The following is a 15,233-nucleotide window of genomic DNA, read 5'->3' on the forward strand; positions in this document are numbered from 1 at the left end:
GAATGAATTGAGTCTTGGTTTTGATATGTTCGACTTTGTTGTTGCACATCCCGGAATAAAGAATTGGTTCTATTTGATGTCACAGCCCCAAACTTGCTGGAATGATGAGGTTTAAAGGCCATACATATTACTATTAATTAATACTTTATTTAATTACATCTGCGTATTAACTTTTTTGTCACATAATTTGAAATATTTGATAATATGTGAATCACATCAATGTCATTTTTTACTACCTCCGAAAGAAGGCCAAGTTACAAACACAGGAACAATACAGATACACAACAGATAATTGTTTGTACAAAGTTTACATCAATAATGCCTACGATAGGTATTATCAACAGCAGCTGGAAGTTTTCCAAAATAAGGAATGTTTAATCAACATCATCAAAGGTTTTAGCATTCTGGCTGGCTTACCTTGGCATTTGGTCGACGAAGTGTACATCCCAATCAATTATGGTGATAAATTCCATTGAGTGTTGGCTATCATCGTTCTAAAAGAGAGATGCATCCGAGTTTATGACTCAATGTCGTGAAGGAGATGTTTCGGGCCATCATCTGAGATACAAAAGATGGTCAAAATATTGCCTACTTACCTTGATATGAGTGACTTTTTGGATCAAAAAGTTGGTACTGATTAGTCAACAATTGAAGCATACCAGGATAAAATGGCTGATCCATTTGATGTACAATATGTTGACGGAATTTCTCAATAAATCATTGGTAGCCTGTAAGTTTAAGTGTCATGATATAGTTTTATTTCACAAATTTCACAATGCTTTCATGAACTGTAAGATATGGATTATCTATTTTTTTATAACGCAGAGATTGCGGTCCTTTTATTGCCGTCTATGCCGAGTATTTGAGCGATGGATTACAAGTACTAAATGATGGACTTGATTCCTGATTACTCCGCAAAAGATAGCTGCTCTTTTATAGAAATATGGAGAAGCGAAAGATCAGAAGCCGTACGCAACCGACATTAAAGATCCACGATGACCAAAGCCGAGTTTCATAGCACTGGATGAAGAACAACTTGTCCATATTGATTAGATCTTTATAGCTCGAATCCGTCAATGTAATAACCTATCCTTCTTGGTTTAACTTGTTGATTTATTTGTAGAGTAGATCGTTTGTACTCATAATAATTTTTTTTATATTTTATTTATTTGTTGAGTTATTTTATTTCATTTAATTTTCAAAGTCTTCGATTTATTTTATTCTGTCTATGGATATAATTAATTCTGAGTTTTGAACATGTTAATTAAAATGGAGTACTAGATTCAAATATCGCAACAGATAATATATCTGCTGCAACAGACGACATATCTTATCAGACAGATTTAGAAATATGTTGCAACATGAGATGCAACACATAGGTCATCTTTTGGAAATTATATAATAAGTCTTCCTATTTTTTTTATTTGCTCCAACAGATTACCAATTAATTACAACAGATAAGTTATATGTTGCAACAGATTGTAAATCTGTTACGACAGACAGACGGGGAACATCTGCATAACGCAACAGATGACCAACCTATTCAAACAGATAATCAATCTGTCACAAAAGGTACTATATCTGTTATGACAGATATAAAATCTGTTGCATTATAAAAATTCAACTTTGCCAGACATAAAAATTATTGCCCCTATATGTATAGTGAATTGGCTTTAAATAAAAATATATTATCGTGTTCGTCTATGTCTTTGTACATATTCTTTCTTATACATGGGATCCAACCATTTAGTTAGTACCCCATATGCCCATACCCATTGCATCTTTCCCACAATGGTGTCACACACACCAGTCATTTATGTGCCGGTCAGTAAATACTTCGTGTATGCAAGCAAGTACGGCCCGCACGCTGCACCGGTTGTATTTTTTAGGAGCTGGATGTTCTTATTTCGACCTTATAAAATCCATGATTCCTTTGCTAAGACTTCAGTCGACAAATAATCCATCAGCTTACTCTGCATCAACAACTTGGGCAACAACTTCAAGAGTGGCTGCATGTGGGTTAAAAACGTCTTCTCGTTGAACATAGGTAAGTTGCAGTCACAAACCTTAATCTCTCCCTCATATAGTAGAATCCCAATAGTAAAAAATAGGTGACATCCATATTTATGACTGCAAGGATTTTCTTTTCCTTGGTCCAGCCAACGCAACTTATGCAACAAATGTGTATTATGTTGTAACAGAATACCAAACTGTTGCAACAGATTACACATCTGCTGCATAGATTCTTGTTCATGGAGTAGATTGTAAGGGTGGGTTAGCAAAAGTAAACTTACCTTGTCCTTGTACCACACACACATATTTGTCATATTCGAGAAGTCTTTGGCGATAAATGAATGCATGGTGTATTCTTTTTGAACCTTCATCTTGATGAATTCTTCCAGATCCTTCTTCTTCTCCTTGCCAAGCATCGCAAATATGTCCACCTTCTTCGGCGGCCCCTGAACTTCAACAACTATTAGAGAAGGGGGTAGTTGGATTTTTTGTTGATTTTAGAACAAAGAGAATTTGTCTAATTTTTATTCTTTTCCTCCTAACCTCTACTATAGGAGTGCATGGCTCCCTCACCTTATTGGATGGTATGACACCCCTCCTGGATTTCAACTCCTCGACAGCTTTAGCAATAGCCTCTAGCATGTCGAGGAGTTTATCCTCTCTGTCTTTGCACACTTTGCATTTTCAATGAGAACATAAGGGTGAGGAAAGGTGAGAGGGACCACTGTAAGGGTGGAAGGGATCGGTGTGGGGGTAAGAGAGAGGACCTGTGCAAGGGGTGTTTTCAAACATATTTATTTTTTGCTGAGCACCAATATGCTCATGATCATGACTGGTAGCAGAAGCAGAAGCAGGATGGCTGCCACTATCATAAAAAACTCCACCAGCAATACCCCCAGAAGAAGCACCCGAATCTGTTGCAGTTTGAGTTAGGTCGTGAAGAACTTCAACATTAGACTGACTTTGCCTAACTGCTCTTCATATGGATGTTACTCCATCCAATTCCTTCTTTATTAACTCCACCGTTGGGTCTTCGTTTGTATCAATAAGACCCAGAGTAAGAAAAGAAGTCATCCCCAGCTCATCAATGGTAGGTACGATCGAAGGATGCACAACCTATAAAAAATAACAGGAGAAATTTAAATCATATAATAATAGTCAGTTGGGTTACATGGAGCTCGGGTTATGTTAACACAGTCAACTTATGCAACAGACGATCTAGCTACTGCAATATCTAATCTTTATATTGAAACAGATTGATAATATATTGTATTAGAATACCCATCTGTTGCATAATTTACAGTAGATGGGTAATTTGTTGAGTAGGGTTCAGAGAACAGAGCAACATATGGTTAATCTGTTGTGAAATATGGATCGTCTGTTGTAATAGATTACCCATTGCACTAGTTGCAGTTAACGAGTAATCTCTGTTTCAATATCTTTCTTTAAGGCAAATTATTTTAGTTGAAAGAAGACGTACTGCATAAAAATGCCACAAGTATATTCAATATAAATTAATGACTGAGTAAAAATAGTGATCAATTTTACCATGAAGTCCCAAGTAAAGCCGTATAATGTGGTCGTCTTTGGCTTTAGCTCTTTCAGTAAATATTTGACAGTCAAGTAGTAGCTGTCGTAGCCCCAGGGATAATCGTTGAATCTTCCAAAATCATCAGCAAGCGCCAACAAATCACGTTCTATGACTTTATTGACGTCTCTTGCCAATAAAACGGAATGGACAAACCAAACTAAGCACTATTTCTCCCTGTAATTCTTTGGTATGTCTTTATTCTTGATATCCGCTATCAAATCCTTCACTTTGTAGCTAGGTCCAACAATTCCCAACAACCCATCTTTTTTACCTTGCCTTTGTTGGACCCTTTGTGGGGTGTTTTCTTGATGACAGGTTCTTCTGGATGATCGTATCTTAAGCCCGTCACAATGGTAAACTCTTTCAATACAAAACAAACTGGCATGCCACAGTAGTTGATCCAGACTTCATCCATATTATTTCCGCCCTTCTTTGGACCTCCATCATCCCCCGCATACATGATCTTATACTTGAGAAGGCCATATACCATGATCATTGGGAAACAGAGAGGGTGGGGCCCAGACAGCTCAAAAAAGTATGCAAAACAGCTCTTCTTAAAAAGTCCATCTATGTTTTCCTTCTTCATAATACTCCTAAGTTCGTCAAAAGGTTTCCCCAATTGGCATTTCTCGAAACTTATCAATACTAATGGTTTTGACAAAATTATGCTGGAATTTCGATATTATTTTACACCCCATTGGTGAGGAAGAGTTATCACTTTCCTCGGCTTTATTTTGCCCTGACTGAGATTGTTCTGGAAGTTCTTCTGAATCTATTTGTACTCTAACCTTTTTTGTTTGGTGATCGAAAGTTGATCCACTTTCTCCACTTTCTGTTTTTTTTTATTTAGGGAGACATCTTTTAACTACAAACAACAGAAAAACAAAAAATACATTGCATTTGATGTCTGCAAAATTTTTTTTAAAAAGGTGAGACAAATTTCAATAAATTATTCTTACCACATAAACAAAAAAAATACTCCAAAGGACAACCCATCAGTTGGAATAGATGGGAAACTCGAATCTATTTGAAGACCTATTTAATATCTCCCCACAGATGCAATAGGTGGAGAAATTTTAATAAATTATTCTATTCTACATTACAAGAAAATACTCTAACGAATAACCCATCAGTTGGAATAGATGAGGAATCTGTTTGAAGACCTATTTAATATCTCCCAATAGATCTTCCAGCCATTGCAACAGATGGACCACCACCACAACCAATGCCACAAAGACCATGACCAATGCCACCAATACTAACACCAATATCACCGACACCACCACAAAAAAACACAAATACCAACACCACCAACAACAACTACCAATAACACCACATATACCATCCAACAATACCACGACAGTTAACAAAACACTAAGAGAAAAACTTGAGTTTTCTCGGGTGCTTCCTACTTTTTTAGCGTCAAAACTCAAAATTGTTAACCCATTCTTAAAGATAATAAAACTAAAAGTATTCTTTTTTATCATTAACTAAAAATCCATATTTTTTAGAATAAAGAACAAATGTAAAACTCTTCTCAAACTCTGTTAGATGCAAATATAGAGAAAACGACGGATACAAGCGGGAATAAAGTAAAAAAACAACTATATATAGTCGTAAATGGGAAGAAAATTGACCTGTTTTAAAGGATTGAGCAATATGTTGAGTAGTTATTGTTTGTATTATTTGTATTATTGAGAGGGAAAGGACACCCCGAGAGAGAAAGAGAGAGAGAAGAGCGAGAACTTAAGATTTGAAATGAAAAGTTTTTCGCACAAATAGATGATTTGTATGGGTTGATTTGTAATTTTAGAAAAGAATGACAAGTTTTGAAATTGCTAATTTGGTCCAAATTGATCTTAATTAATTTTAAAAATTTTAAAAGATATAGTTTTTAAAACATTGAGAGTATGAGAACTCATTTCTACTCAGAGTGATCGATCGATGACTCGGGTCGGGATTAACGCAATACTAGTGCCATGCACTTGCAAAGACTAGATTGGATTTGTAGTTGACCCTGCGAGCTCATTCATTCATACCTAGTTCCACCTAAATCAACTTAGGTACTATCACTATCCTAACATTGAGTTGATGAGAACTTATTTCAACTTAGAGTGATCGATCGATGACTCGGGTCGGGATGAACATAATACCAATGCCATGCAATTGCAAAGACTCGATTGGATTTGTAGTTGACCCTGTGAGATCACTCATTCATCCCTATTTCTACCTAAATCAACTTAGGTACTATCACTATCCTAATATTGAGTTGATAAGAACTCATTTCAACTCAGAGTGATCATTCAACGACTGGGGTCAGGATGAATGCAATACCAATGCCATGCAATTGCAAAGACTCGATTGGATTTGTAGTTGACCCTGAGAGATCACTCATTTATCCGTATTTCCACCTAAATCAACATAGGTACTATCACTATCCTAACACTGAGTTGATGAGAACTCATTTCAACTCAGAGTGATCGATCAACGACTTGGGTTGGGATGAATGCAATACCAACGTCATGCAATTGTAAAGACTCAATTGGATTTGTAGTTGAACCTGCGAGTATTCATCCCTAGTTCTACCTAAATCAACTTGGGTACTATCACTATCCTAATATTAAGTTGATGAGAACTCATTTCAACTCAGAGTGATCGATCGACGACTCGGGTAGGGATGAACACAATATCAACGCCATGCAATTGCAAAGAGTCAATTGGATTTGTAGTTTACCCTGCGAGATCATTCATTCATCTCTAGTTCTACCTAAATTAACTTAGGTACTATCACTATCTTAACATTGAGTTGATGAGAACTCATTTCAACTTAGATTGATCGATCGACGAGTCAGGTCGGTATGAACGCAATACCAATACCATGCAATTGTAAAGACTCGATTGGATTTGTAGTTGACCCTACAAGATCATTCATTCATCCCTAGTTCCACCTAAATCAATTGCTATAAAATCTATTGCAACAAATGACTAAGCTGTTGAAAATTTTAAAACAAGTAAATATATGTTGCAACTGATGACATATCTGATTTAATTATCAAATAGATATTTGCATCTATTGTGACAGATGAATGAGCTGTTGGAAATTTTCAAAAAAAATATTTATATCTATTGTAATAGATGACATATCTGATTTTATTAATTATCAAATGAACATTTTCATCTGTTCTTAAGATGACTGAGCTTTTGGGATTTTTAAATAAATATTTATATCTGTTGTAATAGATGACTGAGCTTTCGAAATTCTAAACAGATATTTATATATGTTGCAATAGATAGCATATCTGTAAGAAAATCTTTTTATCTCTTTTAATTTTAAAGTAAGAAGCTTCTGATCTGAGTAGATAATATCAAGTAGTAGTACTTACTACTAAAGGTGGTAAACAATATTTATTGGATATCTCAAAAATGAGTTCATTGAGTAGTCTTGTCTTGTCTTTTCAATGTCAGTAGTCTTAGTATTTCTCGTGCCCCTCAAATTATTAATGAAATTAATGAATATTAATTAATGAATAGTGAAAACACCACGTCTACGTACAGAATACATCCATAGAAATTATCTTATCTCTTCCTTTAGTTGTATTTTATTTTATTCAACAATTGTTCTTTTTGTGACATCAATTTTTTTCCTTTTTTTTGTAGATATAAAGAACTGACAGTTGATCAACTTTTGACGAACTATCTCAAAAGGCTGCCGTAAAGATGGGATCGGAGAAATAAGCTACTTGTAGATGGAACCACTTCATATTTGGGAGGTATGTATTACTGATAATGTTATCTTTGAAACACACATAGAGTGCACTGATTTTGTGAATGATGTTTTCACTGATTAGTCATAGATCATTCAAACAAGATGTCTGCATTTTACAGTTAAGTTTGGCAGGTCCGAACTGATAAGGCTGAGGGACCATGAATATGGTTCTAATAGCCTATTAAGATTTAATGTTGGTTTTTGCTTATGTTTCTTTGTCAAGCATTGTGAAGGGATCTAATTTTTTTTGTCATTATAAAGAGATTCAATTGCAATTGGACTAACTTTTAGGGTGCATTGGACCCTTAGAGGGCCTTCGAAGCTTAGCACTGCATCTAATAAGAACGGAAAACCAATATATTTATTGCCCTGGCCAAAATTTATATAGCTGGGTTGCTCGCTCGAGGTGATGATTTTATGCCAAAATGTGTGGTAGGAAAATGCTTTCAAAGGAAAATGGGTGGTTGATAGAAGACTATATCATCTGAGAGATAATTGAAGAAGAGATATAGGGTAGAAAGTAACTTCTAATGAATCTGGCCGGTGGAATTATTTTAACAAATGTGAGATCTATATCAAGTACAAATATGAAAGTGTATTCGGTAATGTAATTTCATCTGTTGTGTCTCTGAAAGAAAAACAATACATATGGACACTTTGCTAGGGAGCTGCGTGGTCGGGATTATCACCTAGATGGAAAATAGGAGAAGACCAACAAAGAAGCCTCACGAGCATCGAGGGTAGAAATGATGTACAACAAGTCTAGAAAACTTATGCCAACAACAACTGTAGTTAAAATAAGGAATCTAAGTGAAGACGAAAAATTTCTAAATTTTAAATTTCATCCCATGCCTTCTTGTTTATGTTTTCGATCAGGTACACTATCATTGACCTGATCGGAACCACAAACGAGATTGAAAGGCAAATAGAGTATCATTGCTTCCTTAGGAATATGGTTATAATTGATTGTGTTTTCTTTCCTTGACTTACTTTCAACATTCCTTGGAGAAGATTAGATGCTTGCTGTAGTATGTGAATCCCAATAATTTTCAAGCTTACCTCCAGCTTTTTGATTCTGTATTTAAGCTGGTCGTTGCCCTCTTCGAAGTTGGTAAAGAGTTCCTTGTCTCTTGTGAGCTCGATCAGGAACACTACCTTCAATTTTGTGGCATTCTAGAAGCCCTTCAGAACACTTTCTTCAGAAGCCTTAAAGGATACATGGAGGGTCTCTGTGTTTGTTTTAGGTCAAAATATGTTGATGCACGTTGAAGATGTGATCTCAAAAGTTGAACAACACACTTTTATCTAGCGTTTCTCCATGCATCTTGCTCAACCAATTTGATAAATTAGTAAGCATGGAGTTACGTAGCGTGTGATATAAATCGGCTTTACCAAGCCTATAAATGTTACATAACTCTAAGCTCATTACTCTATCAAAAAAATTTAACCAAGTTAGAGCACAAATCGAACGAGCTCAATCTCTCAGCCTTTTTGCTAATTGCTCTTCTCTAATATAGATGATAGGATATCTACTATACAAAAGTCTACACCGTCACCAGACATGTTCTCAGGCAATCATGTCTGGCGATGGTGTAGAATTTTGTATAACAGATATCTTTTCATCTATATTGGAGAAAAGTGATCAGCAGAAAGGCTGACAGATTGGGATTTTTTTCTATGTGCACTAACTCGGGCATATTGTTTTGATAGGATAATGAGCTTGGGTTATGTAATATTTGATAGGCTTGGTACAGCTGGTTTAAATCCCATGCTATGTAACTCCATCCTTACTAATTTATCAACATAGTTGAGCAAGATGCATGGAGCAACGCTCGATAAAAGTGTGTTGTTCAAATGTTGGGACCACATCTTCAATGTTCATCAACACATTTTGACCTAAAACAAACACAGCGACCCTCCATGTATCCTTTAAAGCTTCTAAAGAGAAAGTGTTCTGAAGGGCTTCTAGAATGCCACAACGTTGAAGGTAGTGTTCCTGATCGAGCTCACAAGCGACGAGGAACTCTTTACCAACTTTGAAGAGGGCAACGACCAGGTTAAATACAGAATCAAAAAGCTGGAGGCAGGCTTGACAATTATTGGGATTCACATACTACAGCAAGCATCTGATCTTCTCCAAGGAATGTTCAAAGTATGTCAAGGCAAGAAAACATAATCAATTATAACCATATTGCTAAGGAAGCAATGATACTCTATTTTCCTTTCAATCTCATTTGTGGTTCCGATCAGGTCAACGATAGTGGACCTGATCGAAAACACAAACAAAAAGGCATGGGATAAAATTTAAAATTTAGAAATTTTCCGTCTTCGCTTAGATTCCTTATTTTAACTACAGTTGTTATTGGCATAAGTTTTCTAGACTTGCTGTACATCATTTCTACCCTCGATGCTCGTGAGGCTTCTTTGTTGGTCTTCTCCTATTTTCCATCTAGGTGATAATCCCGACCACGCAGTTCCCTAGCAAAGTGTCCATCTGCATTATTTTTCTTTCAGAGACACAACAGATGAAATTAGATTACCGGATACACTTTCATATTTGCACTTGATTCAGATTTCGCATCTGTTAAGATAATTCCATCGGCCAGATTCGTTAGAAGTTACTTTTTACCCTATGTCTCTTCTTCAATTAGCTCTCAAATGCTATAGTCTTCCATCAACAGCCCATTTTCCCTTGAAATCATTCTCCTAATGCACCTTTTGAAATATAATTATCAAACCAAGCGAGCAACCCAACCATATAAATTTTGTCCAGGGCAATAACTATATTGCTTTTCCATTTTTATTTGATGCAATACGAGGCTTCGAGGGCCCTCTAAGGGTCCAATGCATACTTAAAATTAAGTTCATATGCTATTGGTTCTCTGCAGTGATGACAAATATTGATCCCTTCTCAAAACTTAACACTCATAAACACGAGCACCAACCGTCAGTAATTCGTAACAAGGTATCTACACCATTTTCATGAGGTCCTCAGCCTTATCAATTTCATGCCCATCAAACTTAACGGTACAATGCAGGATCTTGTTTGAATGATCAATGCCTAATTGGTTAAAAATTGCATTCACAAAAACATTGTACTTTGTGTGTGTTATCCTAGTAACCTTATCAGTAATTCATACTTAACTCCCACACATATGATAGTGGATTCATCTGCATGCACCTTATTCTTTCTAGCCTATCCATGGCTTAAATTGAATAGACAAATAACTAGCTTGTTGCAACAGATGACACATCTGTTTATATTGTCAATCAATTGGAGACATCTGTTACGACAGTGATCAACCCGTTGCAAAAATCAAACAGATATATAAATCTGTTGCAAAAAGATTGCCAGTATGTTGTAAGTTATCTAATAGAAAGAATATATTTTGTAACAGATTATCCATCTGTTAGATTTATTTTAAAGAAATTTTTGTTTCTTTTCGAGATACAATAATTTATAAATAGGTCCCTCCTTAAAAATATGGATGATCCAGATTTGTACAAGAATATTCATATCGAGTCCTTGCATGAACTTCAAAGGCAGTTTGATTGATGAACTCCAGAGAAATATTTGGCTGACTTCAGAGCAAGGCTGTCGGATGAATGAAAGATGTCTGACTGACAATAATAATAATAGTAGTAATAATAATTAGGTAATATTTTTTATTTTAGCAATTATTTTCCTCCTTTTGTATATCAAATCTACCCAAGGGATTCAAAAATCTATGAACATTCATTTCATTTTGTTGTCGACTTTGAATTTTTAATTCTTATTTAGTATTTAATAATAATCATTCTGTTTATTCCTTGTTCTCAATATGTCGATGGTTGGTGGTAAGGATTGAGCAGCAATTTGCGTCAACAGTTAGAGATTAATCTTCTATGACAGATCAATCATATGTTACGCCTGGCGGTTATTAATAAAAAAAGGGCTATTATTGTTATTGGGAGGGTGAAAAGAGAAAGACATGACTCAGAGTTCCGATTATTCAATATGAAACATGTTTCATAAATAAATAATAAGGAAATAAATAATAAACACAATTTATAACCACAATTTTAATAACTGATCATGACTTTTCACCATTTTTGTTTTTGAATTTGTTTTTTAAATTATTTATTATATAATAAAATAATTATCATTTATTAAGGAATTTGAAAAGGTATTTTTTTATTTATAAAATAAAAAAGTAAGCAAATTTGGATTAATGATATGATGATATAATTATTTTTTTTTTAAAAAAAGTAGATTATATGTTGCAACAATTAAATTATCTAATGCAACAAGTTCACTATGGTTGCAATAGATGATATATCTTTGGTCACAGATGATTTATCTGATGCAACCTATATCGAGTCACAACTCAATAAAAGCAGTTCTTGGAAAGAACTAATTGATAATAATAATCTGAAAAGTCATGACTTATCACAATATTTCTTAATTTAATTAATTCATTACTTTTCATATTAATAAAAAATGCAATTAATAAATGAAGGTGAGTAGCTAGATTATATGTTGCAACAAATATGTTATCTGATGCAACATATTTTATATTTGTTGCAGCAGATAATATATCTATTGTCACAGATGTGTTATCTGATGCAACAGATATAGAATCTGTTGCCACAACTCAATAAAAATAGTTCTTTGAAAGACTAATTAATAATAATCTGAAAAGTCATGACTTATATCACAATATTTATTTTTTTAATTTAATAAAATATTTAATTAATGTATGGAGGTGAATAGTCGTGCCTTTTTGCCTCTCATTCAAATCCAATCCTCTAGAAATAGGTCTGCCCTTACTCAATCGTTCATTCAAATACACACTGTATTTATTTATTGCATCTCGTCTTTCATATTACACTCTAGAAGATAAGATTATGGTTGATCGAGTGTGGGACATTGCTTTTCTGCAAGACACCATGAATGAACTTCGGAATCAACTTCATGATCTGCAATGGGAATTGGGAGGAGTTAGATCAAGAATGCTCCGTGAGATACGCAGGCTGAGGAGGGCCTTACTTCTTTCGGTTGAAGATTGGCCGGCTGGCAATGATGATGCTGATAATACTAATAATAATTAGACTATTATTTTTCTTTTAGTCTATTATATGTATTTTTATTTGTTTAATAAATAAATTATGTTTGATCTTTGATGTTTTAATCCATATTTAATTTTCATTCTCTTTATTGTCTTCTCAACAAATATTTCGATGATTCGATGTAAAAAGGAATAATTTAGAATCCAGTAGCAATAGCAAGATTTATCTATTGGGTTTGTGGCAGGGGTTGATTTGTGTTGTTTCAAACAGATTAATCATTCGTTGCAATAGATAATTAGTCTGGTGCAATAGATAATCATTCTGATGCAACAAATAATTAGTCTGGTTGAACAGATAAACATCCTGATACAATAGATAATACATCTGATGCAACAGATAATACTATGATGCAATAGATAAATAGTTTGATGTAACATATTACTCATTTGATGCACTAGATGATTGATCTGTTTATATTGTAGGAACTTGTGCTGGATTCATAATCGGGGTTCTATCCATTGTTGGAAAAATAGAAGTGTACCCAGATGACAAATACGAATAAAAATCATAATTTTACTTTCCAAAGTAACCTATGAAGTAATGCCAAAGTGGAAAGTGATGTAGTAAAGAAAATTTGACCTAAGAAATTGGTTAGTCACAGCAGTAGCACTGTATAAACAGCAATAATAACAATAGCAAATGGTCGACAAGAAGAAGATGAAGTAGAAGATGATGAATAAAGTAGCAGAAACAGAAACAATTAACAACAAAAATCTCTAAGAGAAAGAAAACAACAATGGATGAGAAGAGAAAGGCGGCTTTTTTTTCCTCCGTTTCCCGTTATTTTAGGTATACATTGGGATCAAAGTGTAAATTTAAAAACTTCTGAGTTATTTTAAAACTTTCCCAACTTTCTTAATACATAATAAAGTAATTGCCACCTCCAACTAATAATTAAGACTTGTGTTACCTATACCTCATTTTAAAACTCTTTTGTCACCTGTGGCCCAAACCCCCATGATACATTGTAATTGAATGACACATTACATAATTATATATTTTAGACTCAAGTAAGTACAATTAATTCATATATTTATTTGTGTACAAATAAAAATAATAAATTATATTCATAGCTAAATTATTCCAATATAAATAATAAATTTACTTGAAATATATAATATGATACAAATAAATATAAAACATAAAAAATATATAAAATATAAAATACGACAACAACAACAACAATAACAAAAAATTAGAGAAAAGAAAAAGGAAATATAAAAAACTAAAAAAGAAAGAAAAAAACAAGAAAAAATGAAACAAAAACAAAAATAGAGAAAAAGAGAATTAAAAAAAGGCTACAGAGAAAAAGAAATAAAAATAAAAAATAGATGAGAAAAAGAAAAATGAAAAAAGAGAAAAGAAACAAAGAGAATATAAAAAAAAAAGGAAAAAGAAACAAAAAAAGCCAAAAATGGAATAGAAAAGAATGAAAAGAAAAACGGTAAACAGACAGAAAAAAAAAAGAAGAGAAAGAAAAAAAAATAAGGAAGAAAATAAAGGATAGAGGCTATAAATTATATTTAATTGTCAAGAGATGTTACAAATTTTAATTAATTGAAACTTAAGTCAAATAGGATCCTAGTATCATTATAGATAACATAACGTCTGTCGTAACTTTTTGATTCAAGACAGGTAGACTCTAATTGTGTAGGTTAGGTCCAAGTGACTCTACTTAACTCATTTAGCACGTAGTTGAAATAAGTCGAATAACTAAAGAGACTAACTGATTATTTATTTGTAGCAGTTCAAAATGACAAAAAAAAAATCAAGGGATAAAATTTGCCTTCCTCACTCGTCGTGATGAATATAAGTTGGGGTGTTCACAATTTGGGTAAAAATTAATTTAAATAGAAAAATTAAGTTAAATTAATTAAACAAATTGATTTTTTATTTGGTTTGGTTTTACATTTTTGAAAATCGATAATATTTGATTTAGTTTTGATTTGGTTAAAAAAACAATGAAATAATTGAATCACACCAACCATTTATATATATTCTTTTATAATTATATATACATAATATATTATTTTTTATGAACAATTTTAAGTATCTTATACATATTTTTATTAAAATTTATTAATATTTTAATTATCTTGTATTAGATATACGCTATGTTACTATTTTATATGTTAATATTAGGATTTATTTTTCATTTTTGAATGAATTATTGTCACATTTTTTTGAATGAATAGTTTCTTTTATTTTTGTGTATAATTAATAATTGAATAACCGAGTTAAATTGGACCCAAATTGAGAAAATCAAAGTGATAAATATATATTGTATTTGTTTTTGATTTGGTTTCAATAATTTAAAAATTGATTATATTGATTTAATTTTGACCTATATCCGGCACAAACCTGAGAACACCCCTAAATATAAAGTCTTTATCTGTATTTTATAAGTATTATATTTGGAGAGTATTATTAGGGATGATAAATGGAATTGGAATGGGGCAAATGCAATTGGCATAACAAACCCCCAGAAACCTCTGTCGACCTCAAGCTATTCAAAAACATTTATCATGGTTGAGGCGCAACCACCAATAATTATGTGAAGCCACCTTTTACTTTTGACATTGTCTTTTGTGGATCTTAATTGTCTGCTTAATTATTTTTTTATTTTTTTGGTAACTAGCTTATATATTAATTACCAAGTGAAATGGCTATAGACCCATAGCAGTTGTAACACATATTTGCTTTCTACACAGAAACTCCAAGACTAGCAATTCTATCCATAATTAAACTAAAAAC

The sequence above is a fragment of the Capsicum annuum genome, chromosome 3 (genome assembly GCF_002878395.1).
Source record: "Capsicum annuum cultivar UCD-10X-F1 chromosome 3, UCD10Xv1.1, whole genome shotgun sequence".
Taxonomy (NCBI): domain Eukaryota; kingdom Viridiplantae; phylum Streptophyta; class Magnoliopsida; order Solanales; family Solanaceae; genus Capsicum; species Capsicum annuum.